We start from the raw sequence: 22,061 nt of genomic DNA on the forward strand, positions 1-22,061 counted from the left end.
AGGGTTTTGCTCTGAAAAATATGCTAATGTATTTTCAAAAATGGAAAAGATAACCAAATACAAAGGAGATCAATCCTTATAAAAGGAGATAAAAACCCTAAAAAGGGTAACCTAAAAAGGAAAAGCTATTAATTAATTATTAAATAGAGATGCAAAAGGTGCATAAAGTAAAATCTTAAGAAGGGAGTAAAGCAAATTTAATAAATGAAATTAAATCAACGCTTTACTCTAACACCCCCCCTTAAGATGGGAAACAATGCAGCTACAAGCAATGAAAAAAGAGAAAGGAAACTACAATGCAAAGCTTAAAGAAAACTTGGGTCCCGGCAACAAGGCCTGATGAGGTACCCAATAACAACAAAATCTCTATGAAATGGAGAAATAAAGAAAACCCAGTGGGAAAAACTCTACTAGAAAAAGAGATAGTAGTAAAAAGAAGGAAGGAAGGACTCATCATTGAGACCCCCCAAGGACAACTTCCTTCACCCCAAGCATAGAACACAGCTAAAGATACCACGAGGATGCAAAAGGTTTAGTGAAGATGTCTGCAACCTGCTCAGTAGTAGGAATGTACTCCAAGCTCAAAGCACCATCTTGAATGAGATGCTTGATGAAGTGCATGTGAAGCTCAATGTGCTTGGTCCACTGGTGCTCAACAAGGTTGCGTGAAATGTGTATAGCACTCTGACTATCACACCATAGAAAGGTGAGACTATCAGGAGGAGATCCAAACTCTGTCATCAACCGTCGAAGCCACAAAACCTCTTGACTAGCCAATACAGCTGCCCTGTATTCTGCCTCTATAGATGATAATGTGTGAGCATTCTGCTTTTTGCAAGACCATGTGATATGACCAAAACCAAGACAAAATACAAAACCAAAAGTAGACTTGTGATCATTAATGTCACCAGCCTAGTCTGAATCTGTGAAACGAATAATGTGAGGATCCCTTGATGTGTAATGAATGCCATAACATGTTGTACCTCTAATATACCTTAAGATACATTTGGATGCTTGCCAATGACTCTCATAAGGATCACGAGAGAATCGAGAGACAAGTCCAACCGCAAAGGAAATATCAGGATGTGTGCATGTCAAGTACAACAAACTACCCACAAGTTGTCTATATAGAGTGGAATCCACTGTAGGAGTAGAGCAAGTGGTAGATAAAACAACACCTGACTGAAAAGGTGTGGGGGCAAGCTTGTAATCAAGCATGCCAAATCTCTGAAGCATATCATGAGCATACTTCTGATGGAGTATGGCTATCCCATCTGAAGACTGAACAACATATAGGCCCAAAAAATAGTGTAGAAGGCCAAGCTCTGTCATCTCAAACTGCTCTCTCAATGCTTTTTGAACACCCTGTATCATGGAGATTGAGCTTCTTGTGATGATGAGGTCATCAACATAAAGCACACGTATCAATAAGTCAGCCCCATGACGTTGAATGTAAACTATAGGATCAGAATGACACCGTGTGAAGTGGGAAGCAAGCAAGAAGGAATCCATCTTCTCATACCAAGCCCTAGGGGCCTGTTTGAGACCATATAAAGACCTCCAAAACTGACATACCAATGAAGAGTCCTGCAAAAAACCATGAGGCTACTCCATATAGATCTCCTCATGTAGGTCTCCATGCAAAAAGGCACTCTTCACATCCATCTGAAAAATTGTCCATTTCTGTGAAGCTGCTAGAGAGAGTACAAGGTGAATAGAGTTCATCTTGGAAATAGGGGAAAAGGTTTCAGAGTAATCAATACCCTCAACCTATGTGAAACCCTTTGCAACAAGACATGCCTTGTACCTATCAATAGAACCATCTGCAACATACTTGGTACAGTACACCCAACGACACCAAACCAACTTTCTTCCTTTCGGAAGAGGACACAGATCCCATGTGTGGTTCTTCATCAAAGAAGAATACTCCTCATCCATTGCCCTATCCCACTCTGAGTGTCCTGACGCCTGTGAAAAATTCTGAGGATCATCAGAAATGGCATGACTCAAAAGGCCACTACCTGCAGTCTGAGAACGAGTACGATTTACATTTGTAGGATCACCTGCCAGAGGTCCAGCTGCATCAAAAGTATCATGAGACCACTTGGGCACTCGTGGAATATTTGGTGGAGGAGGCAAAGGGGGATCAATCTCAAGATCTTCCTCAAAGGAGGCATAATCCTGTAGAGGAGTAGATGAGGGACTGGGTAGTGAAGAAGTAGTTGAAGATGGAGGATCCATAGAAGGATAACACTCATCAAACTGAACATCTCGCTGAAACAAGACATCTCTGGAAGTAGGATCAAACAACTTGTATGCTTTCATATCCTCATAGTAGCCAACAAAAATGAGTGGTCGACTCTTCTTCTCCATGGCTTTTCACTGAGCATCTGGAATAAATGCCCAAGCCTCACTACCAAAAATGCAGAAAGTAGAAACTTCAGGCTTGACATGAGTCCATGCCTCCTCAGGAGTCATGTGTCGCAATGCCTTATGAGGCATTCGATTCTGAATATAGTTGGCACAATTGATAGCCTCAGCCCAAAATGAAGAACTCATAACACGAGACTGTATCATACAATTGGCCATCTCCCGTAATGTCCTATTTTTTTCTCTCAGCAACCCCATTCTGTTGAGGTGTATGGGGAACAGAGAATTGATGTTGTAAACCATGCTTAGTGCAAAAATCTCTGAAAGAATGATTCATATATTCCCCCCCATTGTCAGTGCGGATACACCTGATGAAAAGACCAGACTGGTTCTCTACAAAGGTCTTAAAGATTCGAAATGAATCAAAGACATTAGACTTGTACTTCAAAAAGTACACCCATGTGCGTCTGGAGAAGTCATCAATGAAGGTGAGCACATATCGAGCACTTGAAAAAGATGGAGTGGGAAATGACATAAGATCACTATGTATCAACTCCAATGGTGCCTTAGCATGTGTGGATTGACCTGTTGGAAAAGGATCTCTGTGATGTTTTCCAAGTGCACAATTGTGACATACACCGTCAGTACAAGAGATCTGAGGTAATCCAATCACTAGCTCCTGTGTACTCATCTGTTGTAAGTATCTGTTGTTGACATGGCAAAAATGCTCATGCCAAAGTTTGCTCACTATGTCTGCATGAGCAATGAGAGAAACACCTGTAGAATCAGAGCTCTCAAAGCCATCAAACTGATATAAGTGAGACTGAAGATCAACACTCCCTGTAGCAATAACAAAATTAGGATCATGGAGGTCTCGATTAACCACATCATGTGGTGAGAACTCAACTATCTTTGTAGAGCCTGAATGGAAAATCTGAAAGACAGACAGGAGGTCCGTAGAAATGGTTGGAACCAAGAGAACATCCTATAGTGAACTACCCTCTAAAGAGATAGTTCCTGAACCTATGATTGAAAGCTAAGAAGAGTCACCAACTGCAATCTATGTAGTAACACTCCAAGCAAGTGAGGTAACCAAATCAATTGAGTGTGTCATATGATGGGAAGCTCCAGAATCAAGAATCCAAGAAGCTAGAGAGGATAATGCACGTGCAGAAAGAGCATGTCCTTTCCCTGTAGGTGGAGGTGGAGGCTTCAGAGAAGCAATACTAGACTGTTGCATAGCCTCCTCTAATGCCTCAAGACATTTTCAACACCTGGAAATTGGATGTACTTCCTTGCCACAAAAATTGCAAGGTTTACCTGTATACTTCTTAGTCTTGGAGGAAGACTCACTAGACTTAGAAGTATTACCCTTCTGAGAGGGTTTTCGAGCATCTGATTTGGGAGGAGGCTTGGAGGAACTCTCACTGCCTGCTGAATCTGTCTTATGCTTCAGTTTTGGCTTCGACTTTCCTGTAGATGTCTAAGCTACCAATGCCTTTGTCTTAGAACCAGTCATAGTATCCAAGTATGTGAGTTTTGACTGCTCTCTAGTCAAGCGATCACAAAAGACCTTAAAAGAAGGCATAACAAATTGATTCCCCAAAGCATCTTTGGTGGAATAGAATGTGGAAGCAAATATCTGAAAATTCCCTCGAAGCTTTGAGAGAATCAAATAGATGCACTCAGTATCAGTCTTCATCTTTCCACAACTCTGCAACAGGGATCTCTATTTAGTAAACTTCATCAAGAAGTCATCAATAGTTGGAAAGGAATCCAGTGCAAGTGTTGTAAGTTCTATCTCTATCTGAAGTGCCCTGAACTCATTCACAGTACTAAACAAGCCTTCAAGCTTGGTCCACATAGCCAAAGGAGTATTACACCCATCCAAATGAAACTATAAACTATCTGATACCTATAATACAATCAATCTAATTGCCTCATCCATTTTGTTTCGATGCTGCATGACCTCAAAAGGCCTCTGAAGAATAGGCTGAACAATATCTAAACATGACCACAACCCTTTTGACCGGAGAAGCCGAGTCATTGAGGTCTTCCAGGTGTGATAATTATGAGGGGTCAAAAGTTCTAGAGAAGAAGTGGTCACGGTCATTGTTTTAGAAAGGGTTTTTTTTGTGTTTTATGATATACTGATATAATAATAGAAATAAATGTAAAATCACCCCCCACAATGCAATAAACCGAACCCCAACTTACAAATAGATTGCGTAAATGAGATAAGAGAAAAAAGGCTTCAAATACAAATTAAAAATACCTGGTACCAAATACTAGTGAAAATACTGAGAATCTGAAAAGTTCTCGAAAAGAGGTTTCCGACGCTTTTTTTGGATCGAAAAATGGAGCTATAACGAAGAAGTTATGCCCCCCAAAAGATAGAAGTCATCAACAGACTTCAAATGCCAAAACAGGTATCAATCTGAAAAAAAAATCCAAAAATTCCTTTTGCATCATGTCCGTCTTGGAATCAGCTTTTCGACACTTTTTTCAGAATTGAAAAAGACCCTTGTATGCGAGAGTTATCACAAAAAAAGACAAGGCCCCCCATTGGTAGTAAAAAAATATTATTATTATTATTTAAAAAAAAAAAATTAAAAAAAAAATGTGCCACCACTGGTGGTGGCGAAGCAGAGCTCGGGTGGCTCAACGCTATGGTAGAGCGGAGCTCAGCCCTAAGCTGAGCAGAGTTGGTGGAGAGCGGCTACCGAAAAACAAAAAATGATGCTGGTAAAAGGATGCTGCTAGGTACTCCCTAGAAAATAGGTCACCGCACTGGGAAAAGGCTTCCCCCGTCGAAAAATGGGTCTGCGGGCCGAAAAATGGCCTGTGGCCATTTTTTTGATTTTAAAAAAAAAATATCGCCTCAAACTACATGCAGAAGGCCGTACGACCCTGTTGGGCAAAATTTTTTTGCCTCCCGGAGCAACGTTGTTCAAATCGAACAAACTTTATTTGGAAACAAGGGTTTTGACACCTTTTGGATCCATCTGTGACATCCGTTTGCCCTCAATCCGCTCCAAAAATCAATGACCCCCCTATTTTCTCAAAAAATACCCAAAAAATTACAGATCTATTCTGTCAAACCCTCATTCTCCTTTTTCTCCAAATAACGAACAAGCTGCAACAGATCTGGCTCTGATACCATGAAGGATTTGATCAATACAAATCCATAAAGCCTTCAAATACTTGCATGCAAAAACCTGTCACAGAAGAAAAAAGACAAGAGGAGGCAAAGGGTTTTGCTCTGAAAAATATGCTAATGTATTTTCAGAAATGGAAAAGATAACCAAATACAAAGGAGATCAATCCTTATAAAAGGAGATCAAAATCCTAAAAAGGGTAACCTAAAAAGGAAAAGCTATTTAATAATTACTAATTAATTATTAAATAGAGATGCAAAAGGTGCATAAAGTAAAATCTTAAGAAGGAGTAAAGCGAATTTAATAAATGAAATTAAATCACTGCTTTACTCTAACAATGTCTCCGCAATCTGAGTGACGTCCCACCAGCTTCTCCAGTGATAATAATTATAGCACAACACAACAAAGAAACCAAACAAGAGAGAAAGTTATAGAGAGAAAAAGCCTTGGAGAAACCCAAATATGGGCTCTGCTGAACATAGGCCTAGTCCATTATATTTATAGAGAAATACATATTAAATGTCATTTACACTGTAGGAGGAGTTAGTTGGAATATTAATGAAAGCTGGTTGGAATGAATGGTGGAAGGTTCAATGTGTGCATAAAATTATCTATGGTCTGTGTTGGGCAGTTGGTTTGTGCCAACCATATCTGAGGTAATTAATTTACATATCTGACATCCCCCCATAAATTAATTATCATATATATATTTTTTTCAAAAATCTCCCCATAATTTAGAGACGATGGGTCCTGGCCTTAAGCCTTCTTAGGTACGCATTTACAATCCATTATCAAATGCTTTTCCTCTTCTTGTTTCCCCCATCATAATCACTCTAGGTTTTGTATGGATTACCCATAAATGACACAATATCAATGTAGTTTTAAGTTCACCACAAACTTCTCAAACATCACACAAGTGGTTTTGAGATCACCACAAACTTCTAGCAATCAAGTGGTTTTGGATTACCACAAACCAAGCACTCACTAGTTCTAATGGCCATGAATCATCACTGCGGGGAAACTATCATCACTCTGGGCCTTTCTCTTTTATACCTACATCAAATTAATTATTGAGTCCATATAAAAAAAAATCCATCTACCACGATACATGGGTACCCAACCACTGTACTCGCTAGTTCTATAGGAATCCTTTTCACATACATGGTTCATTGATATGTCAAACCAAAAAATTTTGGGATGTCGGGCACAACCGATAATGCACCCCATACATTCACATAACCCACAGAAAATCATTACTAATTTTATTTTCATCACTTGGCTGTGGGATATCGATGCAACCAACTTCTATTACACGACTACTATCAAGAACATCATATCCTTCACAATTAGACAAACAAATTCTCACTTCTAATCCCAACATTTTTATCCAATCAGCACACACACAGACCTTTGCACCATGACAACAAACTCTAGCATGCCATCTCATTTCTTAATGAATGCTAACTCCTACAACTGATTTGTAATACTGATCCACACATATTTATAATGAAGTACTATTAATAATAACAAAATTACCTTTCACTTTCAACTTTAGCTTCCTTCTTTTCATGGCTTCTCTCTTTCTCATAATAGTCTCTTGATTTATTCTTTTCACAATGCACTATTCTAAGACCACATTGCACCATCAATGAACTACCATTCAAATGTTGTTCATCTTTCTTCACAACAACTCAATCAAATACTCTCACACTTCCTTTTTTCCCTTTTCACAAGAAATATGTATATACACTCTAGCACTCCCGCTTGCACAAAGGTACTCCACAAGCCACTAATGATCAATGGCAACCAACACTTCAAATCAACACTCCTTCATATTCTTCTCGCTCTCTAGACTTTTTAACACTTTTCTGATCTTTATTCAAATCAGCAAGAATGCACAACTCTCTTTTGGCTGCAATAAATAATCTGAGGCATACCCTCCAAAACACACAAACTCCAAGCTTCTCACAACAACAATACTTTTCACTAATTATCAACAATCTTCCTGAGACAACTTCCTTACAGCATTTTTTTGCTCTTTAGCTCACTTAACAAATTAATATTCACCAATCTTCTATTCAGCTCTGTAATGGGCAGCCTTCTCGCGGCAACAGTCTTCTTTACGAACCATTAACAATCCTCTACACTTTTCCATCATAATCTTTCAGTCATAGCTCTTCAGACTTTTGGATCGTTAACCATTGGCTCTGATACCATGATAATAATTACAGCACAACACAACAAAGAAACCAAACAAGAGAGAAAGTTATAGAGAGAAAAAGTCATGGAGAAACCCAAATATAGGCTCTGCTGAACACAGGCCCAGTCCATTATATTTATAGAAAAATACATATTAAATGTGATTTATGCGATTTACATTGTAGGAAGAGTTAACTGGAATATTAATGAAAGGCGGTTGGAATAGACAGTGGAAAATTGAACGTGTGCATAAAATTATCTATGGTCTGTGTTGGGTGGCTGGTTTGTGCCAACAGTATCTGAGATAATTAATTTACATATCTGACATCCAGTACTCCACACTGTTGTTCTTCAGCAGCACAAATTGATTGTCCTGATACATCTCGAGGGAGAAAATCCCGGGAGCCGGATCCAAATAGTTCTTCCACGAAACCAACTTATAGGCTTCTCGAAGCTCTGCCAAATAATCTCCGATTCATTGATGCCTCCCAGTAACACAAGATTCAAAGCACCCCTTGTATTTCTTCTCACCGCTAGCGGACTCTCCCTGTTTGCCACCCAAACTACTGTCTTCCATGGGAGGCTCCAGGTAGCCAGATACAAGTTCTTCGTCCCATTTGGGCTGAAGAATCCCACTTCAAACTTTCCATCATGCTCTCATTTCCCGTTAGCGTATTGCCAACAGAGAGCGTGTCTGAAAGTGCGCCCACTGAATTACATTCATTCAGCAGAGGAAGCAATGCGAAAACAACAGCAGTATACGATATTAATAGACCGTTCCTTCGCATCTTCATGATGGAACACAGGTGCCAAGATAATAGGGTTTTGACAACGCTGAACATAATACAGTTAGCGCTTCTACTGTGTCTATTTATAAATATAGGGAAGGCAATAAAGTAAATAAGATGCTCTTCTTTGTTTCTAACTGTTTGAACAGATACGGTCTCCGCGCAATGAATTCTACTCCAGTTTACCACCCCGTCAATTCAGTTCACACGCGTCTTATCATGCCTGTTATGTATGACATTAGCCCTTGAAACAAAACATTGATGTCAAAAGTAATTTATTAGTAATTTTTTTAAAACAATTACTAATGAAATCTTATATGAGATACATGTCGGCCATTATTTATTTAACAAAACTTAAAACAGTTAAACCACCTGACTAGTAATTAACAGGTCTATACCCATCTAATGTCTTCCTCAAACATTAATATATATTTTTATAATAATTGTTAAATAGTATGATTAATTTGAAAGATATATAATCAATATTTATTAAAAGCTTTCTTATTTTTAATTTTTATGATACTTATAAAAACCTTCTATCCCCGAAAAATGAAACTTTTCTAAAAATTCTAAAGATTATAGAAAATATTTTAGTATCTAATTTAAAAGAAAACATCTATAAAGATACATTTTGATGATTATGAAGCAACTAATACAGTCAAATGTACCTTTCAATGTCTAAAAATAAAAACAATGGACTTGGGATGGAAAACAGGACTTGGTCGTGTTCTTTCTGCTATTTCATGTAAAAACTACGAAGAGGATGATAGAAAGAAGATGATTTCGGGCACAAGTCAAGTATTTTTACCAATTCTAAGGTCAAACTACATAGGCTAAGGTGGGACCACATGCATCCTATTGCACAAAAAAGTATTATATTTTGGAAGTGTTATTTTTAGAGAAACTAATCTTCTATTACAATGCAGCCATAATGGATAAAAGAAAAGAAACATGTGATTCAACTTCTTGCTATACCTGAGAAAGTTGAATCAAGGCCCTTAGAAAGGCAATATGTTGACGAAATCTCTACAAGTTCTAAATCATCACATCAAGATGGAGAACCTAAACCAAATCTTGTTCAAAGGTCTAGTAAATAGAGAAAAGAACAAGAAAGGTATGGATATTCTCCTGATTATTGAAGGTGTATATTTTCTTTAAATGCTAATATTGATGAACCGAGATTTGTAGAAGAGGCTCTTGGTATGAATGATTCAAAGTCCTAGAAAATAGTCATGGAAGAAGAGATGGGAGCTCTTAAGGGGAATGATACATGAGACCTTGTACCATTGCCTAAAGGATGGGAGCTTGTTGGTTGTAAATGGATGTTCAAAAGGAAAATGGGTTCAGATGGAAGCATTGAGAAGTAACAAGCACAATTGGTTGCTAAAGGTTACTCCTAGGTTGCAGGAGTTGACTATGGTGAAATGTTTTCTCTTGTAGAAAAAATGACATCCATTTGATTTTTACTTTCTATTGCAACAACTTATGATCTAGAAGTTGAGCAGATGGATGTGAAGACAACTTTCCTTCATGAAGATTTGGAGGAAGAAATTTATATGACATAGCTAGAGCACTTTGTGGTGAAAGGTAAAAGTCATTTGGTCTATAAATTGAAGAAATCCTTGTATTGTTTAAAAAAAGTCCTAGGATGTGGTACCTGAAGTTTGATAAATATGTACATTTGTGCAATCTAAATTTGATCACTATATATATTACAAGTATGATGGTGATTATTTCCTTAGATGTTGATGACATGTTGTTTATTGGCAAAGGAAAAGGTTTGATTGCAAAATTAAAATCTTAGATCTCAACAAAGTTTGAAATGAAAAATATTGGTGCAGTAAGGCACATTCTGAGAATGAAGATTATAAGAAATAGGAAAAATAAAAAGCTTTGGCTAGGCCAGATTAAGTATGCTGGTACTATTCTAAGAAGATTCAATATGCATGATTCCAAACCATTGAGTGTTCCTGTTACTATAGGAACAAAGATTTCTAGCTCACAGTGTCCTACATCCCCATTGGAGATGGAAGAGATGAGTTGCATACCATATTAGAGTGTTGTTGGAAGTTTGATGTATGTTATGGTCTATACAAGACTACACATTGTCCAAGCAATGAGAGTTCTTTCCTGTTAAATGTCCAATCCAAGAAGAGCACATTGGGATGTAGTAAAAAATTTTTTTAGATACTTGTAGGGTACCTCATAGTACTCTATATGTTTCCATGGAACACAAAATGAGCATTCCTCAAATATTCAAGGCTATGTGGATTCAGACTGGGATGCCAATGTTGATAAAAGAAGATTCACTAGTGTATATGTGTTTATGTTATTTGGTGGTGTAATCAGTTGGATGAGCAAGTGACAAGTTATGGTCACTTTGTCCACTACTAAGGTAGAGTATATGACATCTACTTATGCCTACAAGGAAGCCATCTAGCTAAAGAGATTGTGTTTAGATATAGAGTTCAAATAGGGTGTAATGACAATTTATAGTGACAATTAGAGTGCAATCTTTCTAGCAAAGAACCCAAAATTTCATGTCAAGACTAAGCACATTGATGTACAATATCATTTTGTGATAGATATGGTCAAGGATGACAAGGTGAAGCTGGAGAAGGTAGAAACTTTGGTGATTTTTTTCTCATGCATTAACTAAGCCCATGAGCATAGAGAAGTTCAGATGGTGTTCAGAGTCTATGGGCCTCTCAGCCCCTAAGAATTAAGTCCACGACACTTTGGATTCCTTGACTCTTGCAAGGTGTTTGACAAGTGGGAGAATGTTGAGAATTGTGTCTCAACCTTGCAAGCTTTTTCTGGAAAATTCTAGTATTTGTTTTTGGTAGTTCTTCACATGTTTATGTATTGGAAAAAGGTGTATAAGTTGTTAAAAATGTGCCTTCTCCCTAGTAGAATATAGGAGGTTCATTTTTAGAGTATAGACAACTCATTGTATGCCTTTTATGGGGGTCTAAACTAGAGGAAAAAATTATGGACAGAAATGATATTTTAACTTGGTTGTTTTCCCATCTTGGAGTTATAAATGATAAGTGGGTAACATGTGGCATGGTTGATTTGCCCATGGTTTTGCAAAATCACAAATAGTTTCCAAGTTGTAAATCACTATAAAAGGAGGGCTTGGGGAGGTGTTTGGATCATCGAGTTCATTTCGCAAAATCGGGTGCTAGAAGGAGTCTCTTCAAGTGCGAGTTGTGGTGATGTGCTCCTGTAAGAACTTGCATTGCAAGTGTATTGAAATCTTCTTTATTTGATAATACATTGTGCGGGTTTGGAGGGTGGGATTTTTTTCCCAGAAAGGTTTCCCATGGTAATTACTGTGTTATGTGTTTATTTATGCATGTTTATTTGTCCATTGAAATTTCTGTAATAGTTAACAGAAGTTGCATAATCATCCTCTCAAGATTAGTGTAGGAAGTGATTCCACACACCTTTAGTTCCTTACAAATGATGCATATTTTCCTCTGTTGACCAAGTCATTTTGGCGAAAGCTCCATATTATATTTATCTCTTCGCAATTCTCATATCAATCAATCAAATATGGAGGCTATGAATAAGAATATGAAAATGCAAAGGAACGGTGATACGCAAAACACTCATTCATTTTTTTATGATAGAGTCTTCACTTTTAATGATGGAAGCATAATTCTTGGACATCTAAGGTGTAGATTCATTACATTGTTTCAAACACATTAATTGACAAGAACACTAGCAGTGATAGGGAATATAGTACTGAATCTATTGTTTGAAATTACAGTTAGTCTTGAATAATGATCATACATGTTTTCATTTAAGGTGTTAGAAAAACGAATAAAGATTTATGAATCAACAACAGTGAATATATATTCTCATGAGAAAGAAGGTTAAATTTAAAATGTGTTTATTAAGACTTCTCACGTCAACTACTAAATCCAACTCCTTGTGTCAAGCGCTAAAGCTAACTATATTGCATTTAAGTAAATATAATTTTTTTTGGACATACGTGGTATTGTCATATTGTAATTTATTGGGACTTAAATTTGTAAGCTTGGTCAAGTCACTTAATAAATAGGTATTTTCTTCCATATTGAATATTCATTCAATATTATAATTTTATGTATTATATGTCTTTATTCTTGAAAGATATTGTTGTCTAGAGTTTGAGTGAATCCAGTTTACTTAAATAATTTTTTTTTTTTTAAAATCGGTGCAAGGAAAATTTCTTTCTTGTAGTAGATTTTCGCACAGATTCTATATGAATATTTATTAGGTGACTATTTGATATTTTTCTAGTCTCATTTCAAAATAGGACGGTTTACATTTTCTATTCTCATTTCAAAATAGGATAGTTTAAAAGCATTTTTTTAATCGAAACACACGCATCTTAGGCTACTTGGAATGAACCTACACCTCACTTTGTTTAGTTGCTTTGAAGTTTCTCTTTTAAGTGAAGGTTTTAAGAAATAAATAAAATTTTCTATCATATTAAGGGAGTTTAAATGTGTAATTTGATTGTTTTCCTTTTTAAGCGAAGGTTTTAAGAAATAAACACAACTTTCTATCATATTAGGGGAGTTAAATGTGTAATTTGACTATTATTTTGTTTTGATAGATAATCAGAATTTAAACTTCGATATTAAATTTTTGTTGGGACTTTTATATTAAGATTTATATAATAGTTCAGTTATTCAAAATATAAGCACAAGTTTTGAGATGAAGTTTCTCTAAATAAAAAATAAAGATCAAGACATGCCTAGTTTTTAAAAGTTGTAAGAGGCTTTGTCAAAATAGTTAAGTTAGTTTATTATTGTTTAAATTGTTTTCTGAAATCTAATGTTAGCTTCCTACTCTTACTATATATATGGAGTAGATGTTTTTTTCAAGGAATACAACGGATTTCATTATCTAGCTAATACAAAGGCCACTTGTCCACCTTCTTTCTATTAGTGGTGTGTATTAATATATTTAGTATAAAACTAGATCACTACATATAATTTAGAAGTGAATTCTTAATAAGTAATTAAGTCATTTTATTATAATATTATCTCTTAGAGGATATTAATGATTGTGCCAATGTCTTTGAGTTCTTAGTTATCATCTATACAAGAAGAAAAAGTTATTTAACAAGGCACCTAGTAAGAATGTCCTGTGTTTGTGGAACTAAAATGTTAGATTAAGCTCACTTCTACAGGAAAAAGTTATAAATTTTGAATGTGGGTTGAATTTACAAATATAATACATAAAATAAATGATTCTTTTATCAAATTATGCCACCTCTTCATAGTTTCATAGAACTCATCATGTTATTCATTGGAGCCTATTTGTTTGTCATCTAAAGCACCATCATCATTGTGAGGCTCCAAATACCTGTAGTGCCTGCCCCTAAGTCGCATTTCTGTTATCATTGCCAAACTCTTTTAGGCCAATTTATGTTTGATGATTAGTATTATTATTTTAGAGATTATCAGATATTGTTTTACACTCAGTTTATTATATGATGGGATTACTTGGTACTCTATATTTCATGCATGTATGATGATTATTCAATGGTTTCAGTTATCGATGATGATTAGTTAGATGGTTTATTATTCCATGTGCTTTCTTATGGATACTTACCCCATACTGCATGTGTATGGTGTGCGTGTTTATTTTATTTATGTATGGTGTTTCTGATGTGGTTAAGGAAGGGAGTCGTAGTCACCTGCTAGTCGGGATCTACACGATGCACCACTTCCTGCCTTTGTCTGTTTAGCTTAGAATATTGTGTTTGTACATGCATGGATTTTATGCAGGTTGCAGGTACCGGGTATCGACTTCCCTGAATTGCCAGGATGAGCGTACCCTATCGCATTATCTCAATGGTAAGAGAGGGGAGATAAATTCTTAAGTCCAAATTCCATACCTTTAAGCCATTTGTCCTAATTGAAAATTAGGACAAGTATTTGAGTCAGTACCCTCCGAATGTGTCAAATGACGTTAATTCGTGATTATAACCATTTTGTTTGATTTAGTATGTGCTTTGCAATGATGGGTTTTCGTATGTTGCTTTATGAGTCTTTGGTGTAATTTTTATTAATTAAGTCTAATTAAAAGATTAATTAATGATTTAATTTAATGGAAAAATTATTATGACATTTTAATATTTAATTAATTGAGAAATTAATTAAATAAAAAGAATTAAATTTGGTGATAAAAGTTAAAAGTTTAAATTTAGAATGTGATAATATTTATTTAATTTAATAATAAAATATTTAGAGTTCATTTTTAAATAAATGCTAAATATTATTATTAATTGAATTAATAAATATTTTATTAATTAAGTTTCTAAAATGAATTAAGAAGTGGAAAAGATATTAAATTATTAAAAAGATTCTACATTGCATGATGCGTGCATAAGTTTAAAATAAAATAAATTAATTAAAAAGATTAATTAATGATTTAATTTAATAGAGAATTATTTTGATATCTTTAATATTTAATTAATTGAGAAATTAATTAAATAAAAGAACTAAATTTGGAGATTAAAGTTCAAAGATAAATTTAGAACAGGATAATATTTATTTAATTTAATAATAATATATTTAGAGTTTATTTTTAAATAAATGCTAAATATTATTGTTAATTGAATTAATTAAATATGTTATCAATTAAGTTCTAAAATAAATTAAAAGTTGAAAGATATTAAATTATTAAGAATTCTAGATCGCATGATCTAAGCATGAGTTTAAATATGAGAATTAAATTAAAAGATTAAATAATAGAAAATAATAATGTTACTTTAATTTCATAAAGTGCGCATGAGATTAAAAGTAATAAAGATTAAAAATAGAAGTCAAGTGGAATATTAGATAAAGTTATTTAATAATTCAACTTAATGTGCATGAAAGTTGAATGCAAAAGAATAAGAAAAGATAATAAAGGTTAATTTGGAGTTAACTGAGTTGTGCAAAGAGTCTTCTCGGGTAAACGCACAATTAGTGCCCCGAATTGAGGAGAAATTGCTTATCACAACTTTGGGGGTTCATTTTTGGGATATACGAAGTTGGACGGGAAATTTTGGGGAGACATCTTTTGGAAGCGATTTTCAGAAGGCAAATACCAAAGAAAGATTTTGGGAAGAAGGTTATTGAGAGGAGCGAATTCTCTTGCAGTTCCTGGGGATTTCATAATAGCATCAGGATCAGGTAGGGTCTTGTGTTGTTGATTATCGATTAAATACGCAATTATCCTTTCCTTTCTTCTTCGTGTCTGGGATTTGTAAATCCGAATTCTCTGTGATGAAAGTTTTAAGCTTTCAATATTGTGAATTTATTAATTGTTCGTCAATAATTTCTGTATCCATGGAGACTGGATGAATTATTAGAACCCTTGTTTTCTTGATTTAGAAATTAAGATTTATTTAGGTAAGGATTTTGAATGTAAAACTGAAAGTTCTAAGTTTAAAAAATATATATATATATATATATATATATATATATATATATATATATATATTTTCCTTGGAGGATATTGTCTTAATGAAAATTAAATCAAACTAAATTTAAAATAAACATTATTTATTATATATATATATATATATATTTATTATTTTAATAAAATTAAATAAATCTTATTTAAAATAAAATTAATTATTTAATACTTTTATTAAAATCGAAAATGGAGATTTGTTTTATATTTAAAAAAAAATTAAAAAAATAAAAAAATAAAAAATAAAAAATAAAAAATAATAATAATAATATATTTGGGGTGGGGCGGGGCCACCACTTCCCACGCCCCACACTCTTTCCCACGCTGCCGCAGCAGGTGGTACTACTGCGCAGCAGCAGTAACACCTGCGGCTGCAGGTGGACGGCAGGCCGGCGGGCCTTTAAAAACGCCATTGTTTTATTTTTTTTAAAAAAATATTACGATTTAAATTTTTATAAATCGTTTAAAAAAAAAAAAAAAAAAACGTTTTAAATAGAATTACTTTATTTAATATTGTTATTAGATAATTTAAAATTATTAAATTTTAAATTATATTGAAATTTTATTATTATTTATTAATAATTTTATAAATAAATAAATTATTAATAAATATAATATGATTATTTATGTATCATTAATTAATCTTAGTTATAGTTTGACTTAATTAAGATTAATTAAATCGAATATTTGTGTAAGCAAGTTTAATATTATAACATCGATTTTAATGGAAGCTTAGATTATTATAATCAACAAGGATTATTAATAATTTAATTATTACTTTAGATTGTTTTAGGACTTTGACTTAAGATCAATTAAGGGTAATTAGGTGTTTCATTTGGAGTTAGGAACGGGTTACTTGGTAAAGGTGAACTATGGGTTCTATCTGTTTAAAACATACGTTCAACTGGAAATGGAAACCTCAATAGTATATTATCAATTAAATTGAACTATAAAACTTTTTATTTGAAAATAAACACTGAAAACTGAAACCTTAATTGTTTAACTCAACTGTATATTTCAAATCAAAACCAATTGTGAGACTATGATGTTTTCTATATATTATTTATGTTTGAGTGTTATGGGGTTGGTTTAGCGTTGACCAGTTTAGGTTGTCCCCAGAGGCTCAGGGTTGTGAATGTGATGTTATGATGATTTGTTCTCGATCTTTTCAAACCAACCAAGGTAATGTGATAGTATGCTCTATGATGGATGTATTTACTGTTTGTTATTGCTTTCCAATTTCCTTGTGTGAAGCTGAGGTGTATGTATTTGAGATACTTGACTTAACCATTTTCGAGTCTCGATCAGTTATATTTGATAACCATTTTTGAGTCTCGATCAGTTATACTTAGTTTGCTTTTCGGTCGCTTGAGAGGACTGAAGTGTTTGTTATGTTCTTGATGATGTCATGTTTTGACTTGACCATTTTGGAGTCTTCGATCAGTATTGTAATTTACTATTGGGATACTTTCTGGTTGCTCATTGGAGAACCATTGGATTTTGTGATTTATCATTGATGCCTTAAGTTGCTGATAGAGAACTGTCGTGATCATATGATTATTATTGGATGCTTATCTGTTGCTCATGAAGAACTGATGTAATTTTGTGGCTTATCTTTTATGATGTTTTTCAGTTGCTTGTATAGGATTGAGGTGATTTTATTATGATTCTTGATTTGTGATTTTATGAGCCTAGGGTAGGTTATCTATGTGTAGAGTCGGGAAGTGGCTTGCAATGGGGATCGAGGCCCTAAGAGGCTGCCTGGAGTAACCCATTGTAAGTTGTTTTAATAAGTGAAAACATTTACACTAAATAAGGGAAAATGAACCTAATAAGATAATTGTATGTTCTCTCCCATGCCTTGAGTGCTAGTACAGACTAGGATGGGGTAGAGAGAACGCTTGGTTACGACCTTGCACTCCATAGTATGCCTCGTCAGTACGAGAGGATACTAGTGGCCGCAGGGATCAGTAGGGACCTTGGATTCCTAAGGGATTGCTCGGGTAACTTCTACGTGACTTTTGCGATGACACTTTCCCGCTTGCATATTAGGTTTCCTACGTGTCTTGTGGTACCTCTGGGATTTAGATGTCGATCTTTTTAGGAACCCTTGAGTTAGCATACTTATAGGATTTCCTGGACTTAGAGATTATTTATGATTATAGGTTTTGTTATCCTATTTGGGACTTGAGACTATCTCCTCAGCGCGGTGGGAGTGGACCATTTAGGTTCCACGCAGTCGGGTGGTAGTGCTTTTTTTTACTCTTACCATTGAGATCCGTTCCATGATCACCGTGGCTGGAGTTTTCGTGATTGGCATTTATCTTCACTATAATCTTGGATTATTATGATGGATGGTTAGATTTTATGATAGATGTTTTATCATTATGGATGTATGGATGTATCATGTATGGTGAATAGATTTATATATTTTACTGTTCCTTGTATCATGGATTTGAGGATGTTGTATCTTTATCTTTACATATGTATATTCTTTTAAGCCTTTCATACCCTGTGACTTGTACAGAGGATGATTGAGCATTCCGAATTAATTTGCCAAGAGGCATTCGAAACAAATGTATATAATGGACATGGGACTTTCTGATTATTCTTTCATATGTATGTGATAGTTGTTAGACTTAGAATTAATTAAATTTAAACGTGACTCAATGTCTTGGGATCTTTAGGAAATGTAACTTGCAATGTATGTTTGTCGATGATTACATGTTATTGCTTCCGCTACTATGTGTTTGATGTGTATGTTATACATTCTTACTTTAAAAAAAAAAATGTTTAGCAAACTTAGTGAAACTTTAGGTTAATTCTTTTGGATCCCTTGGCGGGGCGTTACAATACCAATGTACCAATTAGAGAATCTTAACTCAAATATTCCACTAGTTGGTATTATGGTCTTATTTCTTATTAGTAAAGCATCCAAGAAATGTGTCTTAAAGTTCCATTCAATTGTGTTTATTTAGTGGAAGAAGTATTGCATAAGTTTGCTAATAGACCATTCTTTCTTATTTTCACATTTTTCTAGTTGAGGGGAATATAGAAATGAGTTGTTTTTTATATAGATTTAGACAGCTAACTAGGTTAGTGTGAACGAAAACAAATTGGGTAAGCTTATGAGGAAATTACTATAATTTCTCAAATATTTATTTCATAGAAGAAAATTAAGCTCACTAATTGTCAGGGAAGACAATAAAGTCAACTAGTTTCTTTATTGGAAATTGTCTCTACAATTTATTATCAAGAAAGTCAAATCACTAAATAATTTTTTGTTATAGATTAATTCATTTTATCTTTTTGAATATTTGATTATCTTCAATTGTCTTATATATTTTAAATCAATTTAATTTACTTAAATAAAAAAAATCTTATAAAACTTCAAACATAATTAAATGCACGTGTACACACACGTACATATGTACGTATGTGTACATATATATGTGTGTAGATATTTGTATGCATATGTATATATGTACACACACACACACATACATACACATATATGCACACATACGTATATACACATATAGATAGATATCTATATCTGTATATGTATACATATACAGATATATCCATATACATATACATATACATATAAACATATATACGTGCACGTGTGTGAGTTGTGTGTGTATATGTATATATGCATGTGTGTATATGTATGTGTGTATGTCTGAGACGACTATTCAATTATTGCGTTGTTTTGTCAATCTAATAGCATTAGAACATCCAGAAATCTTGACATTGAAAATTTATTATTCTAAATATACAATTTATAATAATAATAGTAATATATTATTAAAATATAACATCCAAAATGAACCACAATTGCTGAGATATTTTTTCCTTTCCGTAAAACAGACGGAAGAAAGAGCCATATATCTGCCTCCCGCGTGCAGTAAAACGACGAGCTCTTTTTCCTTTTCGTGGAACAGATCTTTCTCCTTCGCGTGGAACGGACTTAAGAAAGAAGACCCAGAGTGAATCGCAATTTTCGGGATCTTTTTTTGTTTGCGTGGAACAGACGGAACCAAGACCACCCCTATCTTCTTCACGCTGACCAATTCATTTTACCAAAGCTCTCCATTATAAAGGCTAAGAATACGAGAATGCGGATGGCACAAATACAATCATTGCAGGTATTTCTGTAGCACAGCCTTCTTTTTCAAAGAATTTCTCAGACGTCTAAGGCGTAGAATCATTTCAGGGATCTCGGAGTGCATGTGCACCGTCCCAAACAAATGAACTGACGGGAATAAAATTTGAGCATCTTTTGTTTGACAAGTTCCTTTTTGGGGAAAACATTGTGATCTGATGGCGCTGGCCCTCGACAAGTTTCAAATAATAGTTTTATCGCAACTTCTTGCCATTGTCGCTCTTGCCGCTGCTTTAATATTTTCATTTCTACAGCGGCAGAGGCGTCAGTTAAGAAGAACCCAAAGGCGAGCAGAGTCCTTGGATTCAACAATATTCTTTACAATCTTCACTTACGAAGAGCTGAAGATCATCACCAGGAATTTCAGAGATAAACTAGGCTCCGGGGGATTCGGTTCAGTGTTCAAAGGAACTCTAACAGACGGTACGCTTGTGGCGGTAAAGAAACTGAAGGCTTCCAAACAATGTGGAAAGCAATTCCGAGCCGAAATCAACTCCGTGGGAATCGTAAATCATAAGAATCTGGTGAGGCTTAAAGGATTTTGCGCAGAACGATCACAGAGATTGCTGGTTTACGAATACGTGCCCAACGGCTCTCTAAATGCTTTACTTTTCCCCAACAATTCCAAACGGCAGTCTAAGACACTGGATTGGACAACGCGATTTGAGGTTGCGTTGGGTACCGCAAGAGGATTACTTTATCTCCATGAGCAATGCAGCGATCGCATCATTCACGGCGACATAAAGCCAGAAAACATCCTGTTAAATGAGGATTTTACTCCCAAGCTTGGAGATTTTGGATTAGCAAAGCTTGTGGGTAGAGATTTTAGCAAAGTGTTGACGACTACGAGAGGAACGCGAGGATACTTGGCTCCCGAGTGGATATCTGGCCTTCCAATTACTCCCAAAGTTGATGTCTACAGTTTTGGCATGACTCTTTTGGAAATCATTTCAGGCCGAAGAAATCTGGACTTCACTGTGAAAGAATCGAGTAGGTATTACCTTCCAGCCTGGGCTGAAGAGCAAATTTGTCAGAGGAACCTGATAAACATTGTGGATAAAAGGATTTCGAGTGATGCAAATGTGGAAGAGGTGAGAAGAGCTGCTCTTGTGAGTTTATTATGTATTCAAAAGGAACAAAATGCAAGGCCAAACATGGCACGGGTGGTGCTGATGCTTGAAGGTAAGGTAGAGGCTCAAACACCACAAATTCCAGCCGTGATAATTAACCAGCGAGTATACCGCGGGAGCAGTGCAAGCGACAGCGAAAGTGATTGTATTGTTTGAAAGTAATGGGCGGTTTGCCGAGCTTAAAATGATTATGGCCATCTATCTTGTCATTTCCCCACTTGAGAAAGATATACTTTGCAAGTCAATAGATGTATATTTGTATGTCAATATTATGATTTTGTTAATATTTAAAAATATTCAATTTTAAAATTTAAAAATATTCAATTTTCCTAGTTTGTCAATGCAAATTGCAAATTTAGGGTTAGAAATTCTAGTGATCTTCCTTGCAATCCTATTGTATCTATGTATTAGCAAAGAAAGGGAAAGAGATTCTACATAAAATTTCTTACAGAAGTAATCTCGTGAATACAAGATTTTAATAAAAATATAATTAGAATTTCACGATTTTAAAATAAAACGATTGTGACATTGTTGTTAGTTCTTGTCATGGTAGAGAACTATTGCCAAGGGCTAATACAGTATGCAGTGATTAAATTTAAAATGTCAAAATTCAACCATATTTTAGCATTTTTCAAATGTTTATTAATTTCTAATTGAATGCTAAGTTTGGTCACCCTAAAATACAAGTTTTTAAAGCATAAAATATTTGAATTTTTTAATCCATTATTAGATTGGGTTAGAGTAGGTGAGGTAGTACAAAATACAATGAAGGAGTTGGCAAAGA

General features: G+C 34.7%; 1 pseudogene; it reads left to right on the plus strand.

The window, feature by feature from the left end:
- The first annotated feature begins 20,305 nt into the window (after nt 1-20,305).
- LOC149547558 (G-type lectin S-receptor-like serine/threonine-protein kinase At2g19130 pseudogene) lies at nt 20,306-21,433 on the plus strand (annotated as a pseudogene).
- The last annotated feature ends 628 nt before the right edge of the window (nt 21,434-22,061 follow it).

The sequence above is a fragment of the Cupressus sempervirens genome, chromosome 7 (assembly GCF_028749045.1).
Source record: "Cupressus sempervirens isolate cs-2001-9-10 chromosome 7, ASM2874904v1, whole genome shotgun sequence".
In the NCBI taxonomy this organism is placed as follows: Eukaryota; Viridiplantae; Streptophyta; class Pinopsida; order Cupressales; family Cupressaceae; genus Cupressus; species Cupressus sempervirens.